Raw genomic sequence first — 18,392 nt, 5'->3', positions numbered from 1 at the left:
GATCTTAATAAATATTCATCGACATCACAGTAAAGTGCTTTTGAAATATTGAATCATGTTAATTCTTCATATGTATTGCAGTGTACAATCTCTCATTCATTGTAACAATCAATATTTATTTTACCTGTTGAAACATAGTTGTATTAATGTAAATATATTTCACTTCAATGCTAACACTTAAGACTTCAGCGTTTTTCATGCAACAAAATCCAATGAAAAAGCATCAGCATCTCTTTATTGTTTCATTAAACAATGACAATAAATTTAGAATTTTTGAAAGTTGAACATTTTTAGAAAGAAGGAATGTTGTCTTCAGTTGAATGTTCGCATTGAATGACTTCTTCACAGTATCTGCTGTTTATTCTCTTCTTCGGGTTCCCAAGAAAAGAAATTAACTAGTTCTGCTGGTTCTAAATTCCTGAAAAATATTTGAGAATGTTGCGGTCTTAAAGGCAAAAAGCTAAGTGATCATAAGTGATTAGTTTTTTGTTCGAAAGAGCTTGATTCAAACATTTCGGACATTCACATTTTTATTCTGCTGTGTTACAAGGGTGGAAAACAAGTCGCTTTCTTCATCTGTAAAGTAAACATATGCCACTTCCAATTATACATTAGTCAGCTAATTACCTACATTTGTTATTAAAAATTGCAATTCAGCTAAATATTGGAATGACCTTTGATCAAATTAAATTTCTAATTATTTTTCATTCGTGAATTGTTGGAGTTTTTTTTGTTTTCCATTCATCTATTCGTATTGAATGTAAATTTTACATGCTTTGACAAGAGCGGAGGGTGTTTATTTGAAAATTGTCTTTGCATACCTCTCACTGATTTTACTTATTGCATGTAGTTGCACAGTGGCTCAGTCATTAACAATGCTGCCTCACAGTACCAGGTTTGATCCCATCCTCGGTGACTGTCTTTGTGTACTTTGCCCATTCTCCCCAAGTCTATGTGACTTTGCTGTGGTTTCCTCCAACAATCCAAATACGTGCAGGTGAGGGGAGCTGGCCATGCTAAATTGCACATTGTGTTCAGGGATGTGTATGTTAGTCAGCAGTAAATGTCGAGGAATATGGTTGGGAAATTGTTGGGATGAGTTACTCTTTGGAGGGTCATTTTTTTTCAACGAAATGACCTGTTACCACACTGTGCTAACAGGGATTCTACAATAGTTTAATTGCGCTTCTCTAAGCAATTCTAACTTTTTAAAAGTTGACTTTAGTTAATAACTTTAACACTTGATTATCAGTGTTCCGAAATCTTGTAAAATATCTCAATATTTTTAAAATCATTGCTCACACAAAACATTAAACATGAGGCCACACAAAGGTCTTCATGACCATCTAATTACTGTTCAGTGGAATAATCAGAGTAACTATCTGATTGTTCCTGAGATCAATCCCCACTGCCACAGTAAGTATCTGGTTATCATTCCCTCCAATAAATGCCGAAGTTGTCCTCTGGTATTTCAGTTCAGTAATAACACACGATACTGGTTGTTCAAAACAGTGGTTATTCTTTATTATGAATGGCAACGTATTCTAACGGAAGAGATGTTCATATGTCCGAATGTGTTGCATGATCACAAACAATTTTCAGTCCAAATATTGCTCAAAAAAGTGTAAATTTGGTTTTGTTCAATTGCCGAGGCTAACATTTTCAGTTCATGTCCATTACAAATAATTGGAGAAAGTGAGGAAAGCAGATGCTGAAGATCAGAGTCAAGAATGTTGTGCTGGAATAGCACCGAATGTCAGGCAGCATCTGACGAGCAGGAGAAACCATAAGCCTTCATCGGGAATCTCCGGCTCCATGGATGCTGCCTGGTCTGCTGTGCTTTTCCACCACCACACTTTCGACATAAAAAATATTTGCTTATTTGGAGCAAATACTCTCTGTTTCCTCTGTAATTTAAATTTACTGTGCTTTCTATTCACTCAAGTTCTCGTTTTAATAGCTACTCATTTTCTTCTTAATCTGATACAAATCTCAAAACTCCGGGCACAATAAAAGTGATATGAATTATAAAATTATTATCTGGAAAAGAGAACCAATGAACACCTATATAGACTTCTTGAACAACAAAGATATTAGAATGAAAAAGCAATGCCTTCCAAAATAAATCTCTGTACGTCTGTATCCTTTTTCAATTCAATAATCCTGCAATTAGCTTATAATTGTCAGTTGATCTCTCTTAATGACTACCTAATCAATGTCATTGTAAACCGCTGATAAAATTGAAACTTTTTTTTGTTAAAATGCAAAGATTCATTCTCAATTCGTTATTACAACAATAAGTGAACCATATTTTATCTGTCCGCTAAGGTCAAGTGACTTGTGGCCCATAATTGAACATTCTAAATATTCCTACAGCTGGGGAAAGCAGAGCTAAAAAGGTAAAACTAAAGGAAACAGTAGACAAAGTAACCAGCTCCAGAAAACAGTGGAAAGCCCGGTCAAAGAGCTCACAAAGTTTCGGGAGACCCTGTTACAACCAGCCCAAGAGCTGTGTTTTGGAGAGGTTGAAGCAGACTTCCTGGCACCTTGACTTCCAGCCAGTGCCTGAGCATTAGACACCTCACTTGAGAATGACGACAAGTGAAGGGTGTTTGCACGAAACCCATTGAATGCTTAGAATCCAAAATTTTGGTAAAATGTTGTGAAACATTTCCCAGGTCATGGAAATCAGCTCAACATTATTGAAATCAAAGTACTTGTAATGGTCTTCAAGACCACCTAATTACTGTTCAGTGAAAAACACTTTGTACGTGCCTTATTGTTCTCAGGATGAATAATCACAGCAAATATCACAGTCTCACCAGATCCAAACATATGTAAGAGACACCTTATTATAATTTACACACTACATCTTTCCCAGATTATTGATAACACCTTATTACTTATGACTGAAGATACTACGTGTAACATGTAGCGAGATGAAGCAAGTCCTGAATATAGGATTTTTTTTTCTGATAGATTTCCAATCCAAAAACTATGACAAAAATGATATTGTGGTTCATTACATTGTCAACAGATCCCCATTAAACGTATTTAACTGTTTACTCAGAGACACTATTGAAACAAGTATGTTGATAAATGCTGTTGACTGTATGCTTCTGTGAAAATAAATCTTCCTTATTGACTTATTTTCATTATATTTCTGACTCAAATGTCTAAATATGAACATTTTCATGAATTAAATACAATGCAGAATTTGTTCTTATTATATATTATATTTCTCCAGAAGAAAAGCAGAGAAACCAAGCAGAGAAATCTTGAAGATCTGAGAATTTTGAATGACAAACCATTTCTGATCAACGTTCACTGAATTTCTAATGTATTTCCATGTTATCATGCCAGAATTTGCATTCTCAGCTGACAGATGAAGAAATATCTAGTCAACATCAGAGCAAATCCATTTGGAAATATTGAATCATTTATTTTACCAAAGTTCTAAAATTAATTATCAATTCATTGCCATTCCAAAAATCACATAGTAATTCAGTTTATGTTTTGTAACAAACATTGTCAAATTCACATTTTAATTCAATCCATTATTTCTTAGAGTCAATATTAAAAGAAGAATAATAGTTCTCTTATTCCAGGATAACACAAACACAAACTAATTAATGATTCCCTATCCAACACTGACAGATAATATCTGTTCCCTTCTCATTTGAACATTCACAGAAATCATTGGATTAATATTTGGCCTTACATATTAAGAAACGTCTAATTATTTTAGACTCCAATAAATGCTGCTCATTTTTACACATGACGGGCAGCTATATGAGATTTCTAATAATTTTAAATTTTGCTATGAAAAGTTTTTAAGATTAATTGTTGCTTATATCTAATACTGAAGAATTGATCAAATCCAGTATATCTAGCTTAAAGTGTGAAATTAAGGCTCAGTAACGTAAACGTATTGTATTGTACAGAAACCAATGGTAGCGAATGGTGATTTTTATTTCAATACTTGAATCTTAGTTGATTTGCTGTTCTGGGCATGACCCGCCCCCACCAGGAATAGAATGATCCATATTGGCTCATACAAAATGCCTAACAATCAAAAACAGGCAGCCTACCTTAGAACTAAAATACAAGGTGTCAGGGGGTGATAAACTAGACTAACATTCTGTTCCAGCCTTAAATTAAAAGAAAGCACACTACCAATGGACCTACTCCAACGCCAGGACTACAGCATTCCAGACATTTCTTAATAAGAGCATGCTGACATACAGACAAATGACCAATCCGAATCTTCATAAATGAAAGGATAATTGTCCCAGTAAATGAATAAACAACAGCTGCAGGGTGCAGCCCAGTTAACTCACTAAGCAGCTATCATGACAACACAAGAGTTCATTTGTCAGAAATAGTTATTATTTTACAGTTACTCAGAATATTAAAAAAATAGGTTCTAATTACAGATTATTGAGTATAATAGGGGAAATTTGCAACAAAAGTTTGATATATGTAACCAATGCCTACTAAAAACATTATAGAAAAGCATTTAGACAGAGATTTGAAGTTAGCTAGTTTTAGGAATTAACTTCATGGTATGATGTTGATTGCTCATTAATTATAAAGTCCTGACAGAAAGAGTAGCTGTATAATTTTACACAATATGACGAACTTTATAACACAAATCATATTACTAATCTTATAGCAAGTAAGCTAAAATTAACTGTCTTTTCTATTTCTTTGTACATATATAATTAAGACAGTGAATGATATGAGGAGTAATTGGCTTTGATAAAATAAAATATAATGAATAGCAGAGCGCAAAATGTCCCAGCTGATAAGGTATCCTGAGAGGCCCGAGGGAGTTCAGGAATAACTTTGGAATCTAAGTCAATAAGATGCATGGAAAGATCCCAATAGGAATCTGGGGATGTCCATTAGAATGCCCATCTGCGATTATGTGTTTCAATCGGGTGGCTGGATGAGGAGGGAAGGGCTGTAATCACATTGCATGTGGCCATTGTGATGCAGAAAGTCCATAAAAATGCTGCTTTTTACTGTACATTTTACAGTGTGTTATGGATCTCCCTTCCGATATTGGTCTCGGGGGACGATCCCTTCATTAACTGATTGCTGCATGAGTAAACATCTTCCACATGTCTGAGCTCAGATTGCCTCCTGAGTCCTCATTCCCTGCCAGTGAAAACAATTATACAGCTATGATGACATTTCAATTCAATGCATACATTTATTGTGTGTGAAATGATTACATTCAGAGCGATATAATTTTCATGATAAAATTGCTTTACATTTACTTTTTTTGTTGTACAAGAAAACACTTCGATTATATCCATTTGTTCTTTCGTTCAACCAACACGAAGTTTTAAATGATTGTGAAGACTACAATGGGGGAAACGGGAACAAGTCTTCAGCTCAAATGTCATATGAAATGACTGTTTCCTTTTTTCAAACAAATTGCCCTACAAAATTATTTTTATTTTTATTTCATTATAAGAAAAAAATTGCTTGGAAATGTTGACAATTCTCCTTTTCCTCCCATATTAGATGTCAGTGAACAATAATCACACAATTATGAGAATTCCTTTCCGTATCAAATGTCAGTGACACTGTGTTTTGTTCACAATAATAGTCACTTTCATGGCCTAATTCTTTTCCTCCTAATTCTGAAATAAATATCGAAACATCTATTGTGGTAAAAATTACATCAATAAAATTGACATGACTCTTCAAGAAAACTATTGGAAGCATATAAATCTTGCATTGCCTGCATTTTTAAACCAGATCTTTTTTTTTCAATTGCTGCTGAATGATTTTTTTCACATCATACTGCTAAGTTTTATGCTTTAATTTTCAGTTTTTTAATCTTAATGAATATTCAATCAACATCAGAGCAAAGTATTTTAAAAATATTAAGTCAATTTATCTCTCAGGATTCTAAAAGCAATTATCAATTACAATAATTGCACAGCAATTTAACATAGACTTTGTAAAAATAGTGTTTTTTTTGAAAATTTCATTCATTATTTCTTATTGTCAATGCTACTATATTAATACCTATTTGTTCAGGCCCATGCACATACCAAACGACCAATAATATCCCTTGCAACATTCTTTGTAAATGTCTGATTTTTGCTCAGGTGAAATATAATAATTATCTCAGCCTTTGAAATTCAGAGAACTCCAATTACTTTTCCCTGCAATATTACTCTTCAGTTCTACATATTACTCAGTCTAATATCAAGATGAGATATCTCATTATTCTCAAATTCACGAATATATATTTTTAAAATCCGTTTGTTGCTAATATATCTTATATCTAATAATTGTGCAATCCAGTAAGGTCTACAAATGTGGAATTATACTTCTGTACAATAAATACTGCAAGGACATTACAATGTACAATCTCTCAATAATTGTGAACATTGTATTTATTTTAAACTTGGAAACATTTTTGAATTGATTTGATTATAATTTACTTTGATGCTGACACTTACTATATATCCAATCACAATATCAGTAGATTATTTGGAGGTATCATCGTCCATTCCAATAATCACAGTATCTGCTATATACTTTCTCTGGTCAGTCATAGCAATCAATATTCCACTCAATCAATATTCCTCAGAAAATATTTGAGAATGTTGCAGTCATAAAGCTGAAATATACGAAGTATGATAGTAATTAATTTTCTCTTGTTCTGTAGATCTTATTTAAAACAACACAGAATTTTATGCTCCAGTGCTATAAATATGAGAAAAGATCAATTACTTCTTCAGTAAAATAAACAAATGTCACTTGCTATTATTTTTCAATTTTTAATCATTGGTCAGTTTATGAATTGTGTGAGATTTGTTTTTAGCTTTCCAGTCATCTATTTATATTGAATGTGACATTGAAATGGTGTGAAAATATCAGGGTGTGTTCATTTGAAACTTCAATTTGCATATCTCTCACTTATCCCGTTGATTGCATGATGGTTTAAGAACGTTTCACTCAGCAGTCCTCGAAAAAATCAAAAACTGTCTGATTTTAAATCAGATCATTTGCACCCAATTATCAATCTTTTCCTAATTCATGCAAATATTTCAATTTTATCGAACCCAATGTTAACACTAAACATTACACATCAAGCAACACAAAGACTTCCATCACCATCTGATTATTGTTCAGTACAATAACCTGAGTAAGTACCTTATTGCTCCTGAAACCAATGACAACAGGAAACATTTGTTTACTATTCCATGCAACAAGAGCAATTGATATCTTCTATTTCAGTTCAGTAGTTAAAGATGATTTATATTGCTTAAAACAATGCTTCTACTTTATCACAGATATTGACAGTAATACAATCATGCAAACAACAAACGTTTTCTGATTCTAAAAATCTTCAACTTTACTTATTTTACATTTGTGTGCAAGACATATTTCAACTTACAATCATTTTTGTTGTATAATTCAGCAAACCTAAATTTTGAATTTGGAAAAGTCTCCATTTTTGCAAAATGGAAGTAGTTTTCAGTTTATATAACAAATTAAATGACTGATTGTTTTTCCAAATCACATGCTCTACAAAATGATTATTGGTTTCATTTAATTGTAAGAAAAGAACTGCTTTGAACATGTTAATTCTTTTTGTCTTTTCTATTCCAACATTATTCATCACTGTACAATAATGAACAATTATTATAATTCCTTTATGTACCAAATGTCATTGACTGCATCATTTGCTCACTTTCATGCTCACTTTCATTATCTATTAACTTTCTTCCAAATTCTGACACAAATGTCTGAACTCTGATCATAATATTAATCATTTAAATTAATACCATGTCTCTATGATGAAACCATTTTATTGAAATTCATATTTCTTGTGTTTTCTTCATTTTTTAGTAAAGAAAGAAAAAAAATTCTATAATCACTGAATGGCTCATTTTTTCTCTTCAATTCATAAATATCGTTACTATATTTTATTCCACAATTTACCAATTTTAATAATTATCCAATCAACATAGCAGCAAAGTATTTTTGAAATATTGAATCATTTTAATTGCTCATATAACAACATTATCAAGTCATTGTCATGATAATAATTGCGCAATTATTTAAGAAAGTGTTTTGAACAAGTAAAGTGTGATTCACATTTTAATTTAACCAATTGTTTTTGAGTACCAACACTGCAATGTGAAACTTTATTTTCAGGTCAAGTTTCCCACAATGGATCTAAGGACTTCCCATCCAACATTAATTATGAACGTCTAATGTTTGCTTATTTGAATGATCTCTGTAATCACAGACTTTAAATTCACAGACCTGCAATTACTTTTCATTGCAATAATTCCTGTTTGTTTGCACATATTCCTCAGTCACATAGCAAAACGAGATTTTTCATGGTTTCTAAATTCATTGATCGAATTTTATAATTCAGTTGTTGCTCATACCGAATAATTATTCAATCCAGTATGTGCTGTGAATGTGGAATTACGGCTCTTTACATGAATAACTATTGTAGTGTGCAATCTCTCAATCATTGTTAATATTAATTCTTATTTTACCTGCAGAGACATAGTTGAAATCATTTAAATATATTTCACTTTGGTGCGAACATTTACTGTCTTTCTCACCATATTAAGATTTAAGTATTTTTCATGACACAAAATCATGTAAAATTCTTGTGTCTTGTGCAGTCAAATGAAAAAGAATTAACATTTCTGTATTGTTTCATTAAACAATGACAATGCATTTTGATTTTTTTAAAGTTGAGCAGTTTTGCAAAGAAGGGATGTTGTCTTCAGCTGAATAATCACATTGAATGACTAAGTCACAGAATCTGCTGGTTATTCTCTTCAACTTCCCAAGCAACCAAATTAACTAATTCTGCTGGTTCTAAATTCCTGGAAAGTATTTGATACTGTTGCAGTCTTAAAGATGAAGAAGTCAATGTGATTTTACTTTTTTTTATTGGAAAGTGCTGCATTCAAACATTTCAGGCACATAAATTGCTATTCTGCAGTGTGACAAAGATGAAAATCAAGTCACTTTCTTCATCAGTAAACAAAGGTCACTTCCCGTTATTCATTAGTTAGCTCATTCCCAAATTTGTAATTAAACGATGCAATTCATCTGAATATTGTTGTGCCCTTTGATCGTATTAATTTTATAATTATTGTTCATTCATGATTTGTGATGAATATTTTTTGTTTTCCATTCATCTATTCATATTGAATATAAGATTGGTACTCTTTGGCAACATCAGACAGTGTTCATTTGAAATTTGACTTCGCACATCTCTCACGTATCTCACTTCTTGCATGGGGGCTGGGCATTGAGAACAGAACATCAGTGGTTAGCACTCGTGTCTTACAGTGTTATGCACTTGGGTTTCATTCCATCCTCGGCCACATGTTTGTGTGGAGTTTGCATGTTCTGGTTTTCCCCCCAATCCAAAGATATGCAGGTTAGGTAAATTGGCCATGCTAAGCTGCACGTTCTTTTCAGGGATGTGTAGGTTATGTGCATCAGTCAGGCGTAAATGTTCAGTAATCTGAGAGCAGAATGGTGCTGAGTGGATTATTTTTTGGAACGTCAGTGTAGACATGTTGGCCCAAATGGCCTGTTTTCACACAGGAGGGATTCCATAAACTTAGAATTGTGTTTCGCTAAACAAAACTGACAATTTTTTTAAAATGTTGCATTTAAAACTTATCTTTAACTGTCAATTGTCAATCTTGTAAAATATCTCAATGTTGCTGAAATCAATGTTCAAACAAAACACTGCACATAAAGCCACACAAAGATCTTCATGACCATCTAATTACTGTTCAGTGGAATAATCACAGTGGAATATCTTACTGTTCCTTAGATCAATCACCATTATCACATAAAGGATCTGGTTATCATTCCCTCCAATAAATGAAAGTTTGTCCTCTGATATTTCAGTTCAGTAGTTATACAACATACTGGTTGTTCAAAGCATGGTTATTCTTTATTATGAATGGCCAAGAGTTCTAACAGCAAGAGATGTTCGATCTGATTTGTTGCATGTTCTCAAACAGGTTTTCACTATAAATATTGCAAAAAATGTGTTAATTTGGTCTTGTTCAGCTGCTGATGCGAACATTTTCAGTTCGTGTTCATTAAACATATTTGGAGAAAGTGAGGAATGCTGTAGCATTGGAAAAGGGCAGGCACATCTAAAGAGCAGGAGTATCAACCTGTCGGGCATTAGGCCATCATCAGAAAAGATTCCTGACGAAGGGCTCATGGCCAAAACATTGATTCTGCTTCTCCTCGAATGCTGCCTGACCTGCTAAACTTTTCCGGCACCTCGCTCTTTTGACATTAGAAATATTTGACTGCATATTCAAAGATAATACTAAATGTTGCCTCTGTCAATTTAATTTACTGTGCTTTCTATTCACTGAAGTTTTCATGTTAATTGCTCCTCTTTTTCTTCTTAAATCTGATACAAATTTCAAAATACAAAACACATTAAAATTCACGTGAATTATAAATTTGATTTCTTGACAAGAAAAACAGTGGAAGGCGATATAGAATTCTTGAACAGCCTACACATTTGAGTGAAAAAGCAATTCCTTCCAAAAAATGTTTGGACGTCTGCATCTTTCTTTCAATTCAATAATGCTGCAAATAGTTTATAATTTTCAGTTGATCTCACTGAATGAGTTCCTAATCAATGTCAATGTAAACAGCTGAAACATTAACAACAGATTGATAACTGGGTGTTAAAGATCTTATTTGAAGTGAATAAATGTTTGGAATTTACTCGAATTCCACCAGAAAACATTCTTGAATCATAATACAAGAAATGGGATATGTGAGAGATGTGCAAACCTTATTTTTAAACGAACAAACTCCAATATTTTCAAAGCATTTCAATCTTACGATCAAAATGAACAGGTGAATGGGAAAATAAAAACAAGTTTCTGACAATACATAAACTGAACAACAATTAAAAATTCACTTTGATCAAAGGACAGAGTAATATTTAGATGAATCACAACATTTAGTTACAAAGTAGGTAATCAGCTGACCGACAAGTAATCGGTGGTAGCATTTGTTAGTTTACTGAAGTAGCTATCAACTTTATTTGCAATTTATAGCACGAGATATTAATGTTTAATGTGTTTCAATTGTATGGACTTGCTCCTTTGCAACAAAAAAAAGATCACTCTAATTACTTAGACATCGTAATCTTGAATTCTGCAACATTTTCAAATATTCTCCAGGAACTTAGAAACAACAGAATTAGATGCAGGTATCCCCACTATCCAAAAGTAGACCGTTATTATGAAACCTTATATAACCTGAAAAGGCGTTAGTCGAAGAAGCATTAATTTATGTGGGAAACATCTCCCCTTTCTTCGTAAATGTGAAAATCCTCTTCATATTTCTTTCAGTTCGAGAAAACAGGGACAGATGTAAGTCTTTTGGAAAAGCAAAGTGTCTAAAGCGAATTTTCCAAAACATATTTCTTGGTAACCTGACTCACATAAGTATCAGATTATTGATATAATAGATAAAAGCAGATCTAATGTTGGATTGAAAAGCAGTTCAGTCTGTGCTGAGGTACTCTCTAATCAACATTCAGAGCAGCTCTTGATATATTTGTGTTTAAGGTGTGATTTGAAACCTTCCCTCGGGTCTAGTAATAGAGACACTACCACAGCTCCATAAGCTCCTTTCATAATGTTCCCACTCAGGACGGGCAGGATTGCAATATTGTGTTTCATGTAGTTTCGCAAATGAAAACTAATCAGCCATTTATTATTGTAATTTTAATGGGAATTAATTAGGTAGTTTCTGTGTGTAATGGACTGGAAATTAAGCAATATTTTGCAATAACAATAGAATAAATGAATGATAGTCTTAAATAAACAGGAATCTCATGACAATTCTTTGAAAGACAAATTAACAAAACTGCTTGTTCATTGTACTTTGATTTAAAAGTGCATCAGTCATTCAATGTGAATATTCAGCTGAAGACAATTTCCCTTCCTTTCAACAATGTACAACGTTCACAAATTCAAAATGAACAGTCATTGAAAAAGGAAGGAACAAGCAGATGGTAATTCTAGTTTCTTTACATAACCATGCGATGAATTTTAAGTAAGATTTATATATGTAAAAATGAAACTCTTATTGTGGTTTGAAATACAATAAACGTTAGCATGAAGTGAAATATAATCAAATCAATTCAACTCTGTTTTCTCAGTTAAAATACAGTTCAATATTCAAAGTAATCGTGTGATTGTACATTGCAATATCTTTACATTAATTCAGTGCTGAGGCGTAATTCCACATTTATACCCCTTATAGTGAAGCAAGCTTGTACCAGGAGTCAGAGGGGTAGGGGAGGTCCTTAATGAGTACTTTGCTTCAGTATTCACGAGTGAGTGGGACGTTGTTCTTTGTGAGGACAGCGTGAAACAGGCTGATATGGTCGAACAGGTCGATGTTAAGTCTGAGAATGTGCTGAAAATATTGAAAAGTCATGGGGATAGATCAGTCCCCTGGTCCAGAAAGGATATAATATAGGTTGTTATGGGAAGGGAGGCAAGAGATTACTGTGTTTTGGCAATGATCTTTGCATCCTCACTGTCCACTGGAGCCATACCAGATGATTGGAGGGAGGCAAACGTTATTCCCTTATTCAAGAAAGGCAATTGAGATAATCCTGGGAATCATCGATGAGTCAGTCTTACATCAGTTGTGGGCAAATTATTGGAGAGGAATCTGAGAGACAGGATTGATGATTATTTGGAAATGTATAGATTGATTAGAGATGGTCAGCATGGCTTTGTGAGCGGCAGGTTATGCCTCATAAGCCTTATTGAATTATTTGAGGATGTGACAAGCACATTGGTGAGGACAGAGTAGTGGATGTGGTGTACATGGATTTTAGCAAGGTGTTTGATAAGGTTCCCCCTGGTAGGCTCATTTAGAAAGTAATGAGGCATGGGATACAGAAAACCTGCCTGGTTAGATAATAAATTTGCTGGCCCATAGAAGACAGGGTGAGATTACATAGATAGTTTTCAGCTTGGAGCACGGTGACCAATGGTGTTCTGAAGGGATTAGTTCTGGGACTTCTGCTCTTTTGTGATTTTTACAAATGACTTGGATGATGAAGTGGAAGGGTGAGTCAGGAGGTTTGCCAATGACACGAGGGTTGGTGGAGTTGTGGATAGTGTGGAGGACTTTTGTAGGTTGCGAGAGGACATTGACAGGGCTGGGCTGAGAAGTGGCAGATGGAGTTCAACCTGGGAAAATATGAAGTTATTCATTTTTGAAATTCAAATTTGAATGCATATTTTGAGATTAAATGCAGGATTCTTCACAATGTGGAGGAACAGTGGGATCGTGGGGTTCACGTCCATAGATCCCTCATAACTGACATCTGGTGGCACAGTGGTTAGCACTGCTGCCTCACAGCGCCAGAGACCCGGGCTTATTTCCCGCCTCAGGCGACTGACTGTGTGGAGTTTGCACGTTCTCCCCGTGTCTGCGTGGGTTTCCTCCGGGTGCTCCGGTTTCCTCCCCCAGTCCAAAGATGTGCACGTCAGGTGATTTCGCAATGCTAAATTGCCCATAGTGTTAGGTAAGGGGTAAATGTAGGGGTATGGGTGGGTTGCGTTTCGGCGGGTCGGTGTGGACTTGTTGGGCTGAAGGGCCTGTTTCCACACTGTAAGTAATCTAATCTAATTTTTTAAAAAATGGTGATAGTGTTATTAAGACGGTGCATGGTGTGTTGGCTTTCATTAGCAGGGAGATTGAGTTTAAGAGCCATGAGGTTATGCTGCACCTCTATGGATCCCTGGTGAAACTACACTTGGAATAATGTGTTCGGTTCTGATCACCTCATTACACATTGGATGCGGATGCTTTAGAGAAGGTGTAGATGAGATTTATCAAGATGTTGCCTGGACTGGAAGGCATGTCTTATGAAGAAAGGTTGAGGAAGCTGGGGCTTTGATCATTGCCGTGAAAGAGGATGAGAGTTTACTTGATAGCTTTGTGTAAGATGATGAGAGGCAGAGATAGAGTGGATAATGAAAAGCTTTTCCCCACAAAATGGCATAATTTTAAGGTGAATGGGGGAAGTTGTGGGGAGATGTCAGAGATAGTTTCTTTATCGGTAATGGTGGGTGCATGGAATGCACTGCCAGTGGTGATAGTAGATTCAGATCCATCAGGGACATCTAAGCGATTCTTGGATAGGCACATGAATGATAGTAAATTAAGGGCATGTTGGTTAGTTTGATCTTAGAGGAGGATAAAAGGTCGGAACAACATCGTGGCCAAAGGGCCTGTACTGTGCTGTACTGTTCTATATTCTATGGACGGAAATGAACATATATGTATTAGCAACACATAGATTTTCAAAGTTGTATGAGCATACTTACGAATAATGATAAATTTCATCTTGCTATTTGACTGTGCTATCTGCAAAAATGAACAGGAATTGTTGCAGGGAAAAGTAATTAGGTTTTTCTAAATTTATAAGGCTGGGATAACACAGATCATACAAATGAGCAAAAGTCATATTTTTAATAGTGCGTGTTGCATCAGAAGTAATGGATTCTTTTGTAGGTGTGTGATTGGAAATAAAATGGATTTTTATATTACTGTTTAGGTACTAGGGAAGATTGGATTAAATTCAAATATAAACTTCACTGTGGTTGTTAGAAAGATAAACTAAACTATATAATAATTATTGTCATGCAAATTCTTTAATAACTACTGTTAGAATCCTGAAAAAAGGATATACTGTACCATTTTTCAAAAAGTCAATAAATTAAATTGTGAACCTCAGTATATTTGTTGCCCAGACCAATTATTATGCAATTATTGTAATGGTAATGACTTAATAACTAATGCTAAAACCTAAACAGATAAATTGGTTCAATACTTTTTAAGCATGTTGCTCTGAAATTGATTGGATATTTCTTAAGATTGGTAAACTGAGGGATCAAATATAATAGCTCTTTTGATAGAATTGAAGGAAAAAAATGAGACAGTGTTTATTGAACAGGATTGTTTTTGTTTACAAATGCAGTTGATGCAAGAATAATATATTTTCATCCATTGGTTTTCTTGTAGAGACATGTTCTTTTTAAAAAAATTGTCATGATTCAATGTTGAGACACTTGTGTCAGAGTCTGCAAAATGGAGAGTGAGGGAGAAAGAAATTTTTAAAAGGAGAAATGAAAGGAACTGGCGAGCAGAGGAGCTCCAACTGTAGTGTCTCACCCTGCTAACATCTTACTGGGTGAGCTGGAACGCAGACTAGTCAAGCAACAAGCTGATACAATCATACGCACAGAATCATAGCTTACAATGACTTAGACACCATTGTCACCATGCCTGTATGTCCTGTCCCACCGGCAGAGGAGCTCCAACTGTAGTGTCTCACCCTGCTAACATCTTACTGGGTGAGCTGGAACGCAGACTAGTCAAGCAACAAGCTGATACAATCATACGCACAGAATCATAGCTTACAATGACTTAGACACCATTGTCACCATGCCTGTATGTCCTGTCCCACCGGCAGAGGACATGTATGTAACTGAAATGCTGGAACATGCAGGGTAAAGGACTAAGATCTGCAGAATGTGATCAATGTGATTTATTTGACACTCCTCCAGAATATTAAACTCAAGTCCAATTTGAAAAGTTACTAGCGTCATCATACTTTAACTACAAATGTCAGAAAAAAAATTATCAGAAAGTTACAGCACAGATCAAGGCCACTTGGCCAATCCTGAGTATGTGTTGGCTGTAAACTCCCCAGGATTTACAGCTTTTTGTACTCACCATTGAGAGCAACAATTTCAGACTGTACTCTGCCCTCTATGCTTTTATAATCTGTTTTTAACATATTTCACTGACAGCTGCACACCTTGTTTCCTTGTTTCTTTCCCAGCCCTAATTCTATCCCCCATGGCTTTACGGGACGACCATTTCTGCTATTTAATCTCTCCTGCCTTCTCCCGTGTGACAGAGTGTCTTTATGTCCTTGTCTCACCCCCACGTTGCTCACAACCTGTTACATTTCTGATGGTTCCCAGACCTCTGTAACTATCACTGCGCCCCGTGGGTCAATGGCGCGAGTTTTGAATTCTCTTCCTCCTGAGATAATCAGAAATCTTTCCGGTTGCAGTTTCCCCCAGATTTTATTTTGAAAAGCAGAGCACTTGTGTCAGAGTCAAATATTTGTGAGCCTTCATCCACAATTCTGAGCATTTGGATGTAATTTGTGACCCTCCCACAGATGTGTAACGTTACTGGATTGGCTATGCTAACATGGCCGCAGTTTGCAATTTATGTGGGTTGGGCTAGCCATGGTTAATGTGGGGTTATGGGGATAGGGTGGGTGAGCAGGTCATTGCAGACTCGATGGGCCGAATAGACTCTGTCTGCACCTATGGGATTCTGTGATTCTAACTATTTGTGATTGTTGTCCCATTTTCCTCATGCGAGGCTCATTCAACTCAGATACATATGATTCTGTGGGTGCTAACGCATTCCTCCCTTCAGTTTTACACCAATTTCACACTGTATGTGAGGGTGGGAATGGACTTGTAAATATAAATACTCCAACTGAAACCCTCACAGGTCAGGAACTGTTTCTGCTACTTTCATCACTCACAAGGAACAGGAAAATAAAGGTTCAGTCACAAATCTTATAGGAACATAGCGGTGATAATCACCAGGAAAGGCTGAACAGCTCAAAATGATTTTCTCAAGAAAAGAGGAGGCTCAGAGACAGCCTGGTACAAGTCGAAGGTTATGCGTCTGTGTTTTCAGAGATTTGAGGTTGCAAACATTGGATTGGAAGCATGTTTCATTTCCCCAGATCATCAAAGGTGAATTTTAATGTGAATCTTTCTTTCAGTCTGTCTGAGTGAACACTCAGATGGACAGGTCAATGTCTGAGTGTTTTACCAAATCCCTGATTGAATCTGCCTCCCCCACAAACTCAGGTGCCTCACCACTCACTAGGTCATGGAGAAACTCTGCTGTTACAATGAGAATGGTCTTTTCTGTCGCCTCTCCTCGTGCTTCTGCCTAATCCCCACTTCCCTTCATTAAATCCCAGCTGCCCCTCTTCCACCCACATGGACATGTTGAAGAGCATGACAGGAGAATGGATTGTCCTATGTAGTGTTTTGTGCAGTTCTTGCATGCAAAACCAATGTAGTTTACAAAATCCCATGCAAGGACTGCACAAAACACTACATCGGACAAACAGGAAGACAGCTAACGATCCGTATCCATGAACACCAACTCGCCACGAAACGACACGAACAGCTATCCTTAGTAGACACACACACAGATGACAAGCAACATGAATTCGACTGGGACAACACTACCATTATAGGGCAAGCCAAACAGAGAACAGCCAGGGAATTCCTAGAGGCATGGCACTCATCCACAGACTCTATCAACAAACACATCGACCTGGACCCAATATACCGGCCACTACAGCGGACAGCTGGAACTGACAACCGGAAGCGGCAGAGACAGGCCAATATAAATGCCGGAGGAAACGGCACAGAATCGCTTCACAGGAGGCCCCCTGAGGGGATGTCACCTAGACAGGGGACGAAACGTTTGCAAGACCAATTCCGAGCTCGGCGAACAGAACCACAACAATGAGCACCCGAGCTACAAATCTTCTCCCAAACGTGAACATCCAGGATTACTCCTTGTGGGCATTCCTGCAGTAATACAAGACAGCAGTCCATGATGAGTGTCAAACCCGGGTGGCAGGAGAGGGAGCCACTGAACATGAGCAGGTTTAGTTCAAACACAGGAGGTTTGTTCAGTCGGTAACAGTGTGTTAGACATGGAGGTGAAGTGAGCAGTGAGGGGAATGTAACAACAAGCTGCAGATGGGTAACTTTCATTGGAACAGGAGGAGGCCATTCAGCCCCTCACCTCTGATCTGCCATTCATGATGATCATAGCTGATGTGTGACCTAACGTACAACAATCAAAACCGTCTAATTTCATCAATAGACTCCTCTGAAACACACAAGATGAGTATTGGAAAACTAAATATCTGCAAATGCTGGGAAATCAGAAATTGCTAGAAAAATTCAGTAGGTCTGGCAGCATCTGTGGACAGTGAACCGTTCGTGTCCAGTGATCAGTCAGGTGACCAGCTGTAGCTGACCATTCTGTTGTTTTTGTAACACTGGAACAGGCTCTGGTGCGAGGGGAATGAGATTGTCAATAACAAACGAGAAAACAGGAGGACGAACTCAATCAGAATTAGAAATTCACTTACCCCTCCCAGTGGGACACCCACCGACACAGTCACACTGCGGAGAGGCCGTTCACCTGCCCCATGTATGGGAAGGGATTTACTCGATCTT

At 36.1% G+C, this 18,392-nt stretch overlaps 1 long non-coding RNA gene across 1 annotated transcript in view; it reads right to left on the bottom strand.

The window, feature by feature from the left end:
- Positions 1–258: 258 nt before the first annotated feature.
- LOC140454342 (uncharacterized) overlaps positions 259–18,392 on the bottom strand; it is a 39,925-nt gene continuing 21,791 nt past the window's right edge. The window contains exon 3 of the long non-coding RNA XR_011952680.1: positions 259–418. This is a non-coding gene — a long non-coding RNA (uncharacterized lncRNA). The remainder of the gene's footprint in view (positions 419–18,392) is intronic.

Source organism: Chiloscyllium punctatum, chromosome 29, assembly GCF_047496795.1.
Source record: "Chiloscyllium punctatum isolate Juve2018m chromosome 29, sChiPun1.3, whole genome shotgun sequence".
NCBI lineage: Eukaryota > Metazoa > Chordata > Chondrichthyes > Orectolobiformes > Hemiscylliidae > Chiloscyllium > Chiloscyllium punctatum.
Note: the sequence above shows the minus strand (reverse complement) of the source record. Positions and strands in the feature narration are given on the sequence as shown.